Here is a 14040-nt window from a genome sequence, read left to right as displayed (position 1 = left end):
ACAGCTCCCTGCTGACTTGCTGCTTATTGAGTACTCACACTGAGCACTGGGCTCAGCCTCGGGGGTCAAGTGTTCTCAGACCCATTTCACAGGGGACAAAACTGAGGCTCTAGAGCTTCCTTCAGTGATGTGCTCAAAGTCCCATCACAGGTCGAGTTGCAGAACTAGGACTTTAATCTTCTAATTCAGGTTGTCAGTCTTGTGTTTGGACCTGAGGAGCGAACTGGGGAGGGGAGTTACTGTGACCTGAAAGGGGTAGGATGAGGGGCCGTGAAGCAGGGTATCTGGGCAGTGCACCTGTGGTTCCCGCGAGCCCCCGCCCCCAGCATCCCACCTGGCTCCCGTCAAAAATGACGACTCCAACCAGAACCGGCTCGCGCGCCTACGACCCAGCCATTCATGCTTTTGGTGCACATCCCCCTTAATTGCCAAGTCTCCCAATTAACGTGAGTTGCTGTGTCTGGTGTTTTGTTATTTTCTCGTATTTTCCCGTGTCTCCCTCCCGACCCCCCTCCCCCACCCCAGTTTACTATTTCAGAGACACACTAGCGCTGTCATCGTGTTTGTCTCGCTCCCTCCCCACCCTCAGCAGAGGAAAACCGAAAAGCAACCGCTGGTGGCGGATGCGCGCCGGCGCTGGCCCGCCCCCTCGGCGACAGTCTCCTGTTGCTTCCCGAGCCACCCTGCCCTTTGAAATAATCCCTCCCGCACCCGGGAGCAGCGGCGGCGCGCTCGGAGGGGCGGGCAGCGCAGGGCGAGGAGGAGAGGGTCTGCGCGCGGACGCGACCAGTAGGCCAGCGGACCGTGACACCGCGGTCCCCGGAGCCCAGCCCCCGCCCACCCGGCCCCGCCCCTGCAGAACGCGCCTCTCCAGCCCGCCCCACCCCTTCCCAGCCAGGGAGGCGGGAAAAAAAGCGAAAGCCTCGCCCACCGCCCTGCCCCCAGCCCCGCCACTCCCAGGCTCCTCCGGACTGGGCACGTCCTCCTAGATTGTCTCAGAGGGACCGCGCCGTGCAGGTAAGCGGATGCGGAGGTGGCAAAGTTGGGTTCTTCTTCCGAAGAGGGAGAGAGGCTGGGATGGGGACCGATCGCGGGGCGCCGGGATGCCGCCGCGTTTTGTTTTTCTCGGTGGGTGTGAGCGGTCCTCCCCAGGCGGCCGCCGCTTGGGCAGCGAAAACCAGGTTGGGGATGGAAACCAGGAGGTGGGCGTCGGAAGAGAAGAGGGGCCTCCGAGGGGAGGCAGGCCGTGGCGATGGGGGCGAAGCTGTTCTGGAAAGGCGCTTGCTGCTGCCTGGAGCTTGGGGCAATGGTTGTAGGAAAAGAGGAAAGGGCTGCTCCCCACTGTATCTAGGGAGAGTTTTCCCTTTGTTACTTGGAAGCTGTGGCCACTTGAGTGGAGTGTGCTGATGTGAAGACGGGGAGGTGGCTGGCTGTGAGTGTGCACACATGACCAACACAAAATGGAACTTGCAGGCTTGGCGCTTGGGGGGCAGGGGGAGCTGGAGCTGGACAGTGGGCATGGGGAGGGGGGCAGGTAAAGAAGGGCTGGGGTTCCAGGGTGTGGGGTTCATGAGAATGTCTGCGTCAATTTTCTTCTTCTCTTGTCTATCCAGTCCTGTTTTATTCCAGTGCACCATGACCCCTCCACCCCCTCTTTTCCTGGTGCCCAGCCCTCTTTCCCCAGCAGGGCTGGCCCTGGCAGAGCTGCCCCCATTGTGTCTCTTGGGCTTCCCGGGTGAGTTGGAAGAGCAGCCTGGGGCTTCTGGTGCTTGCTTCTGGGCTCTTACAAGTGGTGGCTGGTAGAGAAAGCACCTGAGGGTAGGAGCAGTCACCCTGGAGAAGTGGGCCTGGCCAAGCCCCTGCTGCCAACCTCCCGACATGGGAGGCTGTGGCTGCCAAGGCTTCTCCCAGGAACATAGCCTCTGTCTCCACTTCCTTTGTCTCCTTGGCTCTGGCTGTCTGGCTGGGCCCAGATTTCCAGGTTTGGAGATGGACCAATGGGCCCCATGCCCTCTGTGAATGGACCCCATTCTGGGGGCCCAGCGCCCTCATATTGTGTATGTGTGGATGTGTGTATCTGTTTCCGCAACTTAGCCTTTTTCACGTGACCTTCCTGGTAGTTGCCATGGAAACTCCTCTTCAATTCTCAGCCTCCCTCCTTTTCCTGCCCATTCCTCACCTCTAGATCTCCACCCCTCCCCCCAACATGGTTGCCTAGATACTGGTTAGCCCTGACTTCTCTGGGTAGGAGACCCTTGAGAGCTAGCTCCCACCTCAAACTGATGTGGCCCCTACCCACTGCAGGCCCCTCCAAAACACAGCACGTGTCACAGACACACGCCAAATATACATACACTTGCCACACTACACACATCCACACACATCCTACTTGCCACACACACTACATAAACACACTATACATACACATATCTCATACCACATACACACCATATACACACCAAATACACCATATATATACCACACCACAACACACCACTCACAATGCTACACGTACGCCCTACCAACGCACTGTGTGCTTTCACATACACCAACAATAACATGTACCATTGCTTCCCCCAACACACACACACACACACACACACACACACACACACACACACACACACACACACACGACTTCTAAGTAGGTCTCCAGCTGGAAGATAGAGGGCAGCTTCCTGCCTCACCTGCTCTGTGCAGGGGAAGGCTCAGGAAGGCCAGATGGAAACATCTTCCCAGGAATCCTGCAGAAAAAGGTGGAGAGAAATGCATGTCCAGATTCCCTCAGAGGGGACCCCTCTCCTGGGTGCTGTAGACTAAAGAGGCTGGGCATGGGCCAGAATTCAAATCTCTCCACGGCTGCTTTCTACCTGCCTTGACCCTGAGGACGCCCAGGGCTCCTGGCCTGTCCTAAGGAGTCTTCCTTCCTAACAGAGGGTCAGGCAGCTCAGGAACCAGCAGAAGGCTTCAAGCCTCTGCAAAGGAGGGAAGAAAGGTCGTGACTGTGCTTGGAGGGCAGGAGAGGGACAAGGAGAGGGGACAATGCCCGGAGGAGGGCAGAGAGGAGAGGGACCAGGTGAGTTTAGGAAGTAGGTGGGACGATGTGGGGGAGGGGGTCCAGGCTACCCCCTCTCTCCCCCAGGAACACTTCCCTGCTTCCTCCTTGGCTCCTCCAAGCACATCTGTGCTTCTAGGAGAGGAAGCAGGTTGGCAAGGGCTCCTGGATTGCTAGGGCTTTCCCAAGACCTGTAGCTGCTCTGGGGGTCTGGTGGTAGACACCGGAGGCAAGGGTCTCCTTCCTGACCACCTGCCAAGGACCCATTTCACTCATTCAGTGAACTGTTTAAATTCCTTACTACATGTTAATTGCTAGGGTCTTGTGGGTGAGGTGGAAGACGTAGTTCCTGACCTCAGAATCCTAGATTTCTCAGGGCTGAAAGGGGAACTTCTGATCAGGACATCACATAAATGGGGAAACTGAGGCTCAGAGGTCCCACCACCCCACAGTGGCTGAGGCCTCTGACTCTTTAGCCAGGACTTGTGACCCCACACTCCCACTTCTCTTGCTGTTTTTTCTCTATTTCCAGCAATCCTCTGGGGACTGGGATGTCCCTTCCAAAGTGTGGGTGCCCCAGTGGGTGAGGAGCCCACTCCATTTTATTTCCTTGGAGGAGAGGGTGAGGAGGAGCAGTTCCCTAGACCCTGGGAACTCCCCACAGTCACAGGAAGCCAGCCCACCAGATGCCCCCTAAGTCAGAGCCCGGCCCTGTTGGACCTAGCTGGCTGCCATCTGGGGCGGCAGACTGTGCCAGGCAGCCCCCAGGACGCCCTGTCTAACAAATCACCCACTAACTTCTGCCCAGGCGCCTTGGAGGAAGCAAACCAGTCATGACAGCCGCAGTCGCTGGGGACAGAGACCCGGCAGCATAAAGGCAATGATCCCGGAGGTGCAGACTCAAGTTCTAGTCCTGGCTGCGCCCCAGGGGCAAGTGCATTCATCCCACAGATGTCACTTTGGAAGCAAACTGGCTGTCTGGTGAAAGTCTTTTAACTGAAAGCCTCTAAGATTTTATTTTCTTATTTTTTATTTTCTTCATACAACTTAATATGTTTATTTCCGATTTCATAATGTGGAATTTAATTATTCATAGTGTGGAATAACATGTCATGTATTTTAATATTTTACTTAATCATGACCCTACAGAGTCCTTTAAGGTTTCCAACTTTTAATTATTATAAATAAGATTTGATTAAACATCTAGGTACATGAAAGCAGCCATTTCTTCCTCTAAATTTTTGTACAGTCTTGAAAGAGATCCCTTTTCTCTCCAGGAGCCAAACTGCACTCATGATTTCATAACATGGGGTTGCGGCTGAGCTGAGCAGGAAGGAGGCTGGTGTCTGGTTCCTGGGGAGAAGGCCTCCCCTTTTACCCCTTTCAGTCATGGAAGCCGAGACTGGGTTTTCTTCTCTCAGGCTTCAGCTGCTGGCTCCTCCTGAGCTCTGTGTCTCTCTGGTCTGTTCTGCCAGGGTGGAAACTGGGGCGAGGTGGAGTCTTGGGAGACGTGGTCTCTGGAGACAGCGGGGTCCAGGGCCATCATTTGTGCATCTGTGAAATCCTCCTGGGCCAGCTGGAGGTGCTGGTCAGGGCTTTCTGTCCCAGATGAGAAGAAGAAGATCTCTGGCCGAGACGAAAGCATAGAACCATCTTCTCTGCTCTGGTATGGGAGGGAGGAGGGGGGACTCTGACCTGGGAAAGTATGAAGTCAGCTTGGAGCCCACACAGGAACACACTTGTTACAAAGATACGTGGGGGAGCTGGAGGCTCAGGATGGGGGCCGGGGCCCGGGGGACCAGGCTGGGGCCATGGGAACGTAGCTGCTTCAGCTCAAAATATCTGATGTGAGGCCAGGGATGACGTAGGATCTGGTTGGAACGACAGTGACTCCCCACATAGCTGGAGTGCAAAGCCAGGCCTTGGAAGAGACCAGAGACAAGGTCTTAATTTATACATACCTGCCTTTAACAAGTGCTAATTGAGTCCCTCCCCTATGCCAGGCTCTGTGGGCTTCTCAGGGCCCACAGAGCTGTGAAATGATGGTTTCATTCACCGGAACTCTCCCGCTCAGGTAGATCATTGATTTGTCCTCTCCCCGCCTCTCTCCCCGCTGACCCCACTCACACTTCCCACCAGGAAAGCTCTGGAACTTCCTTCTTCGACAGGAACCGCCCTGCACTCACTCTCCCTTTCTCACACATAAATAATCTTCCAGCCCTGACACATAGGCACGAGCTCGCAGGTTCCCGTGCACCCTCTCACCTCCCCCAGCTGCAGTCTCTCACCTAGACCGTGGTGACGGCTTCTTCCTTTCCATTTTCTCAGCCCCCATCCTTTTACCACAAATCCTGCGGATCAGGCCCAGCGTATCTGACCTTCTGGGCCTCTCCATGGCCTGTTGATGAGGACAGGTGTCTGGCACTGGTCCCCAAGGGCTGCAGCTACCTCTCCAGGCACCCTCTCCAGATGATTGTCCAAGCCTGGTACTTCCTACCCTCTGCCTCTCTCTGCTCAGACCTGACCAGGAATGAGCTCTCTCACTCCAGCATGCTGAGGAGGGGTGGTGGCCTTTGGAGACGCATAGACTTGGGTTCTAAGCTGGGTGCTGACACTTCCTAGTTTTCGTAACACTTCTAAGCCTCAGTTTCCTTATCTGTCAAATGGGCATGAGGATTGAGGGGGTAAGCTATGTCAAGTGCTTCTCGGGTGCCTAGCTCGTAGTAAACACTCAGTAGATGTTAGTTGCTGTAATGATGATGATAATAATGACATTGTTATTATTATTAGAATGACAGTATTGTTGGTTATAGCATCTTCTGAGGCTCCCTCTTTCAAACAGCTTTTCCTAATTTCCAGTAAACAGATATGCTTTCCTCCCCCCTCCTCGTACCCTGAAATGCTCTGTTGATTCTTCCCTGAGAGTACACACCCACCATGCCTGCATTTAGCTACTTAAGTACACGCCTGCTCCCCACACCCGCTCCTACCTCTTCAAAAGCAAAGTCTGTTTGTCCCTCAGACAGCGCCTGGCACGGTGTCAGGCAAATGGAGAAAGCCCAGCGAGCGTCCGTGAACTGAACATATGTGGGAAGAAGTCCTTACCCACCGGGAGATGTTGAAAGCCCACTTGTCCCTCCAAGCTGTCTCCCGCCTGTCCCTCATACCCAGGTGCGCACCACGCATACCTAGGGGGGACCTTCCTTTATGCTCTTGTGTCATCTCAGTCTGTCTGCTCCTTTGATGGAGTCTGAAAATAAGAATTTGACCCCATCAGAAGCCTGGGAGGCGCTTACGGGCTGAAGTCAATGGAAGGAAACTGATTCATCTCAGGTTTTGGTGATTGGGATCCGCCAGAGACCTAGTGAGCCGGCAGGAAGAAGTGGGGTGAGGGGTCACGGGAAAAGTTTTAAAATTCCTTAAAAATTCCATACAGATCCTCAGGTTGTTCTGAGCTTAGACTGGATTATGACTTAAAGGGATAATGATGCCAGAGCACCCGTTCATTCCCGTATCAGCCTTTCCTGAGCAGCTACTGTGCAAAGCGTTGGCAATTCAGAGATGCCTAGAATGTGCCTCTGCTTCCACAGAGTTCATGGTCTGATGGGGGAGACACACACACGAGTGATGGAGTACCTGGAAAGAAGCGTGGGCCTTGGCTCTGTGGGAATGGGGGGGAATGAATCATGTGGCTGGAGGTTGGGGACAGTGTGTTTCCTGAAGCAGAGACAAACAAGGTCGGGTCAGCCTCCAGACGTGCACGTGACCGGGTGGGCAGAGGGCCTGTCCCCATGCCTTTTCCACCCCAAGCAAGACAGTGTGAACATATACACATGCTCAGTAGGCTCAAACATGCCGGCCAGAGCTGTGCTTTCAAGGAGGTGGGCTGTTGGGCAGAGAGAGTGGATGGGGCTGGTCAAGCTGCCTGGTACTGTGGTCTGGCTGTGGGCAGGGTTGCCTGGGCCTCTGGCCCTGGCAGCTGCTCCGAGTTTCTGTTTCTGCTGCTGGGACTGTTGGTCTGGCCTGTCTTGAATGAGCCTTTGTCAGCAGGCTTGGGGAGGAGACGATCCCATCACTGGCCTCACTTGCTCACGCCCGCCCAGCCTGCCAGGGCCCCGGCCTAGGGCTTCTGAGCAGTGCTGCCCACCATCCAGACTCCCTGGAACTGGACTGAGATCCCCTTGGGGGCGGCAAGCCTGGTCCCGCTCCCTGACTCACCCTGGGTGGCTCGTGTCATTGGCCTGTGCTGGAGGCTGGAGTTGGCCACACCTCCCTGCCCTGCGCCTGCCTCTGAGCGCTGTCAGGAGAAGCCCACGGGGTGATGGCTGGGAAGGCACTGCAAAGACCGTCACAGTCAGAAGTGATGGGGGGGTGAAGTGGCAGCAGGGCCCTGTGACCCAGCTGATGGGCCAGCTTGGAGTCTTTCTAGAGACTCTAATTTTATTTTATTTTTGTTTTTGGAGGGAAGGTAATTGGGTTTATTTGTTTATTTATTTAAATGGAGGTCCTGGGGATCAAACCCAGGACCTTGTGCATGCTAAGCGCACACTCTACCACTGAGCTGTACCCTCCCCCTCCCAGAGACTCTTTTTAGAAACCAGTCCTGTGTTTGTGCTTTGTGTACTCCAAGGAAAGGCCTTATTTCTTCTCATGGTCAGTTCCTTTCTTCCTCTTCCCCGGAAGTAATTCCTCATTAAAGATAAAGGTGCCTCCGTTCAAATAGTAAGTTCTCTACTACATGATAAAGGAGTTCTGTCCCTCCCCCTCCCCCTGTACAGCCAGGCTGGATTGGGTCTGGGCTGGAAAGAGATAGCTTTGAGTCATGGGGACCAGCGGGGATGCCCTCCATGAATGCAGGGCGGTGGGGCAGACCCAGAGATGGGGCTACTCAGGGCAGTCCTGCCAGGCCCGAGGACCCTGTGATGAGAGGGACCCGGTAGGAAGGGGACATCCTGGAGGGTGTCAGCAGCGATGATCTGGACCAGAGGCCCCTGCCTTGTGCATAGGCTGTCCAGCTGCTTCGGGGCAGTGCAGGGAATTCAGTGACTACAGCCCCTGTGAGCCCCTCGGCCCAACAGAATGTCACCACACTCTGCTCTCTCCTCAGTCCCAGGCTTGAGTTCTCTCTGCCCTTTAACCCTTCTCTGGAATTCTGTAAGGGGGCCAGTCATTTCAAGTTAGGCTATTAAACAGAATAATTGATGTTCAATGCTTGTTTGATGGCATTTAACATGCAGATTGAGGGAACAGGTTGCATTTTCCTCCGAAGGCCACAGATCCATCAATGACCTCTGGTTGGGCCCAAAGCTCTTGTTTTAAAAGACAGCTTTAAAAGCCTTTGCTGGATTTCAGCTCTGTGGTTCTGAACCACAGAAGCCCAGCCCCTGCTGCAGAAGCAGCGGACACCACCGACAGGCCGCCGGGCTGCGTGCTGCTTGCCGGGAAGGTGAGCAGATGTGGGGGTGATGGGATGGGGTTGGAGAGCTGTTTTGTTTTTAACTGAATTAACATTTTTTAAAAATTATTTTTAATAGATATTTTTTTTTAAAGAACAGTTTTAGATTTACAGAAAAACTGAACAGCTAGTACAGACAGTTCCAGTATAACCCCCAGCACACAGGTTCCCCTATTGTCTTATGTTCATGTGGTACGTTTGTTACCATTGATGAGCCAATATTGATATATTATTATTATCTATAGACCACACTTTATTCAGACGTCTTCAGTTTTTACCTGATGTCCTTTTCCTGTTGCAGGATCCCACGCGGGTCGCCACGTTACAGTCAGTTGTTACGTCTCCTTAGGCTTTTCTTGGTGTGAGAGGTTCTCAGCCTTGCCTTGTTTTTGAGGACCTTGACCTTGACAGTTTTAGGGAGGACTGGTCAGGCATATTGCAGGATACTCCTCAGCTGGGATTTGTCCGATGCTTTTCTCACAGTTAGGCTGGGCCGATGGGTTTGGCGGAGGCAGATCACAGAGGGGAAGGGCTGTTTTTGTCACATCAGATCAAGGGTACGTATATCAGCCTGCTTCATCACCGGTGGTGTTGACGGGACTAAAACCCAGTCCCTTTTAGTGCCACCACTCCAGCACGATGCCAGGGCCTCGTGATTGGAGCTGTGTTCTTTCCACTCCCCGCGACAAACATCAGTCTGTCAACCAGCCCTCACTGGCTGTCTGCACCGCCCTAGCTCGTGCGGGTCCTGGGGTCACACAGAGACTTTTCAGCCAGGAGAACCTTATGAGAGAGAGCATGAAACAGACTGCGCTATGTGCCAAGTCAGTGCTAATGACAAGCCACAGGTGCTCTTTGAGTCTGGAGAAAGAAGTCTATAGTTCAGCCTATGGGCTGGAGTGGTAATTGGACAAAGATAGCATTTCTCAACCTTGGCTGCCCGTTGGAATGAGTGGGGCGATTCTAAAAATTACTGATGCCTTGGTCACACCCCCAGAATTTAGAATTTAGTGGGACTTAGTTGATTCTCAGGCATTATTGTTATTATTTGTATTTTTGCGATTATTAAAAAGCTCTCCCTGTGCTGGGAAGGTGCAGCCAAGTTTGAGAACTGGAATAAACAGGGAAGGGAAGGGCATTCTAAGTGGAGGGAACAGAATATACAGTGGCCTGGAGATGGATACACACATGGCAGGGGACGGGAGTAGACCACAGTAGCTGAAAGTAATGGAAGAAAATACTGGAAGGGCAGAAAAGGGAGAGGCTTAGATGTATTCAGATGCCAGAATAAAAAGTTTTGATTTTTAAAAGTAAAGAGAATATGGAAGCACCATGAATACATTTGTGTTTGGGAGAGAAGTGATCAGAATATACATTAGGAAGATTAAATCATACAGTTATCAGTGTCCAGGAGCAATTACAGGGAGGGGATTAAGGACGGGTGCAGCTAGCACAATATTAGACAAGCTATTTACAACGGCCTCAGCGGGTAAGAATGAGGGTCTGAACTAGACGGAGCAGTGGGAGAGAGGATTCTAGACCTACTGCAGGAGGAAGCATGTCTAGGACTTTGCCACAGGTACAGTGTGGAGATGGGATGGGAGGGAGGGAGGAAACCCTGTGAACTCAGACTGTGAGCTCCGTGAGGTAGGGACCGCGTTTGTGCAGCACGCCCAGCGATGACTAAGTTCTTGGGCAACAGCAGGCTGTCAATAAATGTTTGTTAATTTGGTTACTGGAAGAATAATGATGCTCTTCTTTCCAAAATTACACCTTGTCCCCAAATTACTCTCTTTTTCTCCACCAATTTCTTCACCTAAATGCAGGCAGATCTCAGCTGTTTGAAAAGCAATCTGATTCAATAACTCAGGCCAAGATGTAAATGACTGGTAGGATTGGAAGTATTTACCTTTTAAATGAAGCATTTGGTGGAATTAAGAACTCTCTCCCTGGGAGAATGTCGTGGGTGTGGATATATTTTTGAGGAGGGGTGGTCTTTATTTCAATTCTGTAATTCTGAGCCGTACCAGGAATAAAGGGGGTCTGTAGCTCGGCAGCTCGCTCTGAAAGGCTGCCAGTTGGCATCCCCTGTGAGCCTAGCTTTGATGGACAGATCCCCCCCTCCAACTGGTCTGGGACACCAGACCATCTAGCTCCCTGCGTGCGCTGACAGTCCCTGGGCAGAGAGCAGCAGGGTGCCCAGCAGCTGCTATGAGGAGGCTGGGGAGGGAGAGAAGAGAGCCTGAGCTGGTGCTGAAGCTCCACTGGGAGTGATGGGAAGGCCTGTGAGTCGCTGGGGACCAACAATGGCTGATGGATGTGCCAGACCTCCTCCCGCCTCCACAGGGGCTGCCGGATCCTAGCCTTAACATCAGTCATAGTGGACAGAACAGAGTTGGGCAAGAAACCGGGAAGGGGAGAAAATGACCTTATGCATGCTGGAGTTAAATAAACCTATTTAACTTTATCTGGATTATTCTCACCCTGGTTTTTCTGCCCTGGCCTGGGCATGAATGCTCCCATCCAATGAGCCCTGCTTGGTCTTGAGTCAAGATCAGCGTTTTCATGTCCCTTAGCCCCCATGCATTGCCACTCTTCCCAGGGAGGCAGCAAGGAGGAGTGGAAAGAACATAGCCTGTGGCATCTGCAGAATTAGTATGGTTAGCTGTGCGAGCTTGGGCGGGTGACATGACTCATGAAGCCTTGCCTTCTCTCATCTGTAAGATGGCAACAATACCCAATGCCTGCCGTTGTGATGTTCCTTTGAGCTGATGCTTTGGAAGTTGTCTGGGAGGTGAGGTGTCTTACAGATGCTTGGGATTATCAGCATCACTACCATCTCCAGCATCTTCCCCTTCAGCCATGGGTGGTGGGGAGGGGGGTGGAAAATACAAAACACAGCTGGTCCCCCTTTTCTTGTGACAGCTGCAAGTACACTCGAGGGTCTGGGGCTGAGGACCCAGGAATCTCTGTCCTGATGTATTTGCCCCAACCTTCCTTAAACCCAAGAGGCAGGAGGACCAGGGCTGCCTTAGGCCCAGCATCACAGTTTTACTGAAGTCCACTTAGCCTTGGAATCTCAAGGCCCAGCCCTCCGAGGGAGACACACCCAAGGGGCCCCTTGAGGGAGACAGTGGCTTCTCCTGGAAGGACTTTGGGTTAGGAAGAATACTTGGCGCTCTGGCCAAGGGGGCGGGGCACCTGAGGCCCTCCAGGGCCAGGCCTCAGGCTCCTGGACCCTGACCAGCAGGCGGCTTAGACAGCAGAAACCCTGTGTCTTCCACTGGGCAGCTGCCCTGCAGCCTGAGCGGCTTGATGTTTTTTCCTACAAGCAGCAGCTGTCTGTTGACTTTACCCCCCACCGACACCCCGCCCTGGTGCATCTCTTGCTCAGTTTCTGCCAGGAACGCCTCCCCTCGGCCAGGCTCCCTTCTGTCCTGCAGCCTCTTCTTCTCTTCCCTTTGCCTGCCTCTCTGGCACTTCTCTTTGGCCTCTCTCCTGTTCAGTCACTCTTCCTCTGGGATTCCTTTCCTCTCCTGCCATCTCGTGTCCTCTCCGTCTTGCTTCTGTGTCTCTTGGTGGGGGCTCCCCAACTTTTGCCTGGGAGGACGTGTCACCGTCCCTGGCTGCCCCAGGCAGGTCTGTGCTCCCCACACCACCTGTCTGTGGCCCTGGATGATGCAGCCTGTTTTTCTGGAGGGAGGAGAAGGCAGTAGCTCTGGGAAGCCTTTTGCGTAGATAACGCCATGCTCTGCCTGCATCTGCTGTGGCTCGAGGCCATCCCTGCCTGTGTCATGGGGACACTGGAGCCTTCCAGCGATGAGAGACAGTTAAAGGAGGAGGGAAGGGAAGTGAGAGGAGGCAACTAGGGGCTTTCCCCAGCTCCATTCTCTGTTTCTCTTCCCCATTTCCCAAGAGAAGCTAGAACGTGAAGGTGGAAGCTGAGGAAAGAGTTGGGGGAAAGATGATCTATCAACCCTTGATGCTTAAAAAGCAGTTGCTGTTTACCAGGCAGAGCGCTCAGCTGGGACGTGATATCTCTTTTCATTGCAAATGACAGAAACTGAGCTGCATCGGTTTGGGGCAGGGCGGGGATTATGGGTTCTTAGAGCCAAACTGCGGGATGGGCAGGGCAGCGCTGGCTGCGGACAGACAGGCCAGAGCACCCCCAGCCAGGACCCTCTCACTGTCCTTTCTCTGGCTCCTCTCTCCCGCCAGCTCTTCACCTGCAGGATGCTGACTGAGTACCCCTGCCCCCTAGACTCCTCCAACCCCACATTTCACAGCCTGGCTGCTTTGACCCTTCTTCCCTTGGTTCAGGAGGATGTGACTACCCGTGGGGGAATCCTGAAGTCTCAAACCCAGGCCTTTTAGCAACAAGGGAGGGGCTGCAATTGGCAGTCCCCAGTAGGTCTACAGGGCTGGAGCTGGGGAGGAGCTGTCTCCCCTGCAAAAGGAGATGCCAAAGGGACAGGTGTGGGCAGACAGTGATGCAGGGAGGCTATGTCATCTAATCCTCGCAGCTCCTCACATGCCAGTTACTATTCCCATTTTACATGTTCCGAAGCAAACGCTCCGAGAGGTAGAGTGACTTGTTCAAGGTCACAAAGCCCCCGAGTGGCAGAGAGGCAGGATGGTAGAGTGGTTCAGAGCAAGGACTCTGGAGCCAGATTGCTTGGGTTGAAATCCAGGCTCTGGGGCTTTAGGCAAGTTGCTTAACCTTTCTGACCTCAGTTTATCCATCTGTATAATGGGAATGATCATAATCAGAGCCACTTCTAGAGCTGCTGTAAGGACTGAATGAGTTAGTACGTGTAAACCACTTAGAACAGGACTTGGGATGACATGAATGCCTAACAACTGTTAGGTACTGTTATCACAGTGCTTTACAGTTTACAGAGAACCTCCACATGTATTATCTCACTTGACCTTTATAATAGCCTTGGAAAGTGGACAGAGGAACTGGCTGATCCCTTACTGTCCCCCACCCCCTGCTCTCACTTCCGGCCGAATCAGCTGCACAAATTCCATAATCTCTTTTTTAAAAACTCCCCTTCTCAGGGGAACAGCTCTCTGTGCAACAAGGGAATAGAAATTCTCTCTTGGGGGTGAGCCGGCAGGCACTGTGCCTTCTGCTCTCTTTCTTTCATGAGTGTGTATGAAGCTAGTGATGTTAGGAGGCTTAACAACATGTTAGGATGACAAAATGTTCACCCAGAGGCAGGAGCCCCCTCTTTGTAGAGTTCACATGACTCTTTTGTGTGGCCGAGCCTTGCAGCCTAAGCCTGCTGGACGGGTATAGGAGCAGGGAGCAGGGTGGCAGCCGCCTGGGAGGTGAGCCCTCTGGGAGCCAGTACAGGTAGCCCCTCTTGGCCCTTTGTTCCTGGGTGGGTGTGAGCCTCCCTGGAATGTGGGGCCAGGGGCTGGAGTCCAGGGCTCCCAGCAGGAAGACTACCTTCCTCCTCCAGCGGGTGGGCAGGCTGAGCTGGGCGGAAGTCTGGAATCCAGCTTTCACTCACCAGGGGACCAC

At 53.5% G+C, this 14040-nt stretch overlaps 1 protein-coding gene across 2 annotated transcripts in view; it reads left to right on the top strand.

Moving 5' to 3' along the window:
- The first annotated feature begins 860 nt into the window (after nucleotides 1–860).
- Nucleotides 861–14040, top strand: part of FXYD6 (FXYD domain containing ion transport regulator 6) — a 28310-nt gene continuing 15130 nt past the window's right edge. The window contains exon 1 of one of the 2 annotated variants that reach the window (XM_031443598.2): nucleotides 861–1017. The gene's annotated coding sequence lies outside the window, so the exon portion shown is untranslated. The remainder of the gene's footprint in view (nucleotides 1018–14040) is intronic. The other variant, XM_031443597.2, reaches the window with a different exon arrangement.

Source organism: Camelus dromedarius, chromosome 34 (genome assembly GCF_036321535.1).
Source record: "Camelus dromedarius isolate mCamDro1 chromosome 34, mCamDro1.pat, whole genome shotgun sequence".
In the NCBI taxonomy this organism is placed as follows: domain Eukaryota; kingdom Metazoa; phylum Chordata; class Mammalia; order Artiodactyla; family Camelidae; genus Camelus; species Camelus dromedarius.
Note: the sequence above shows the minus strand (reverse complement) of the source record. Positions and strands in the feature narration are given on the sequence as shown.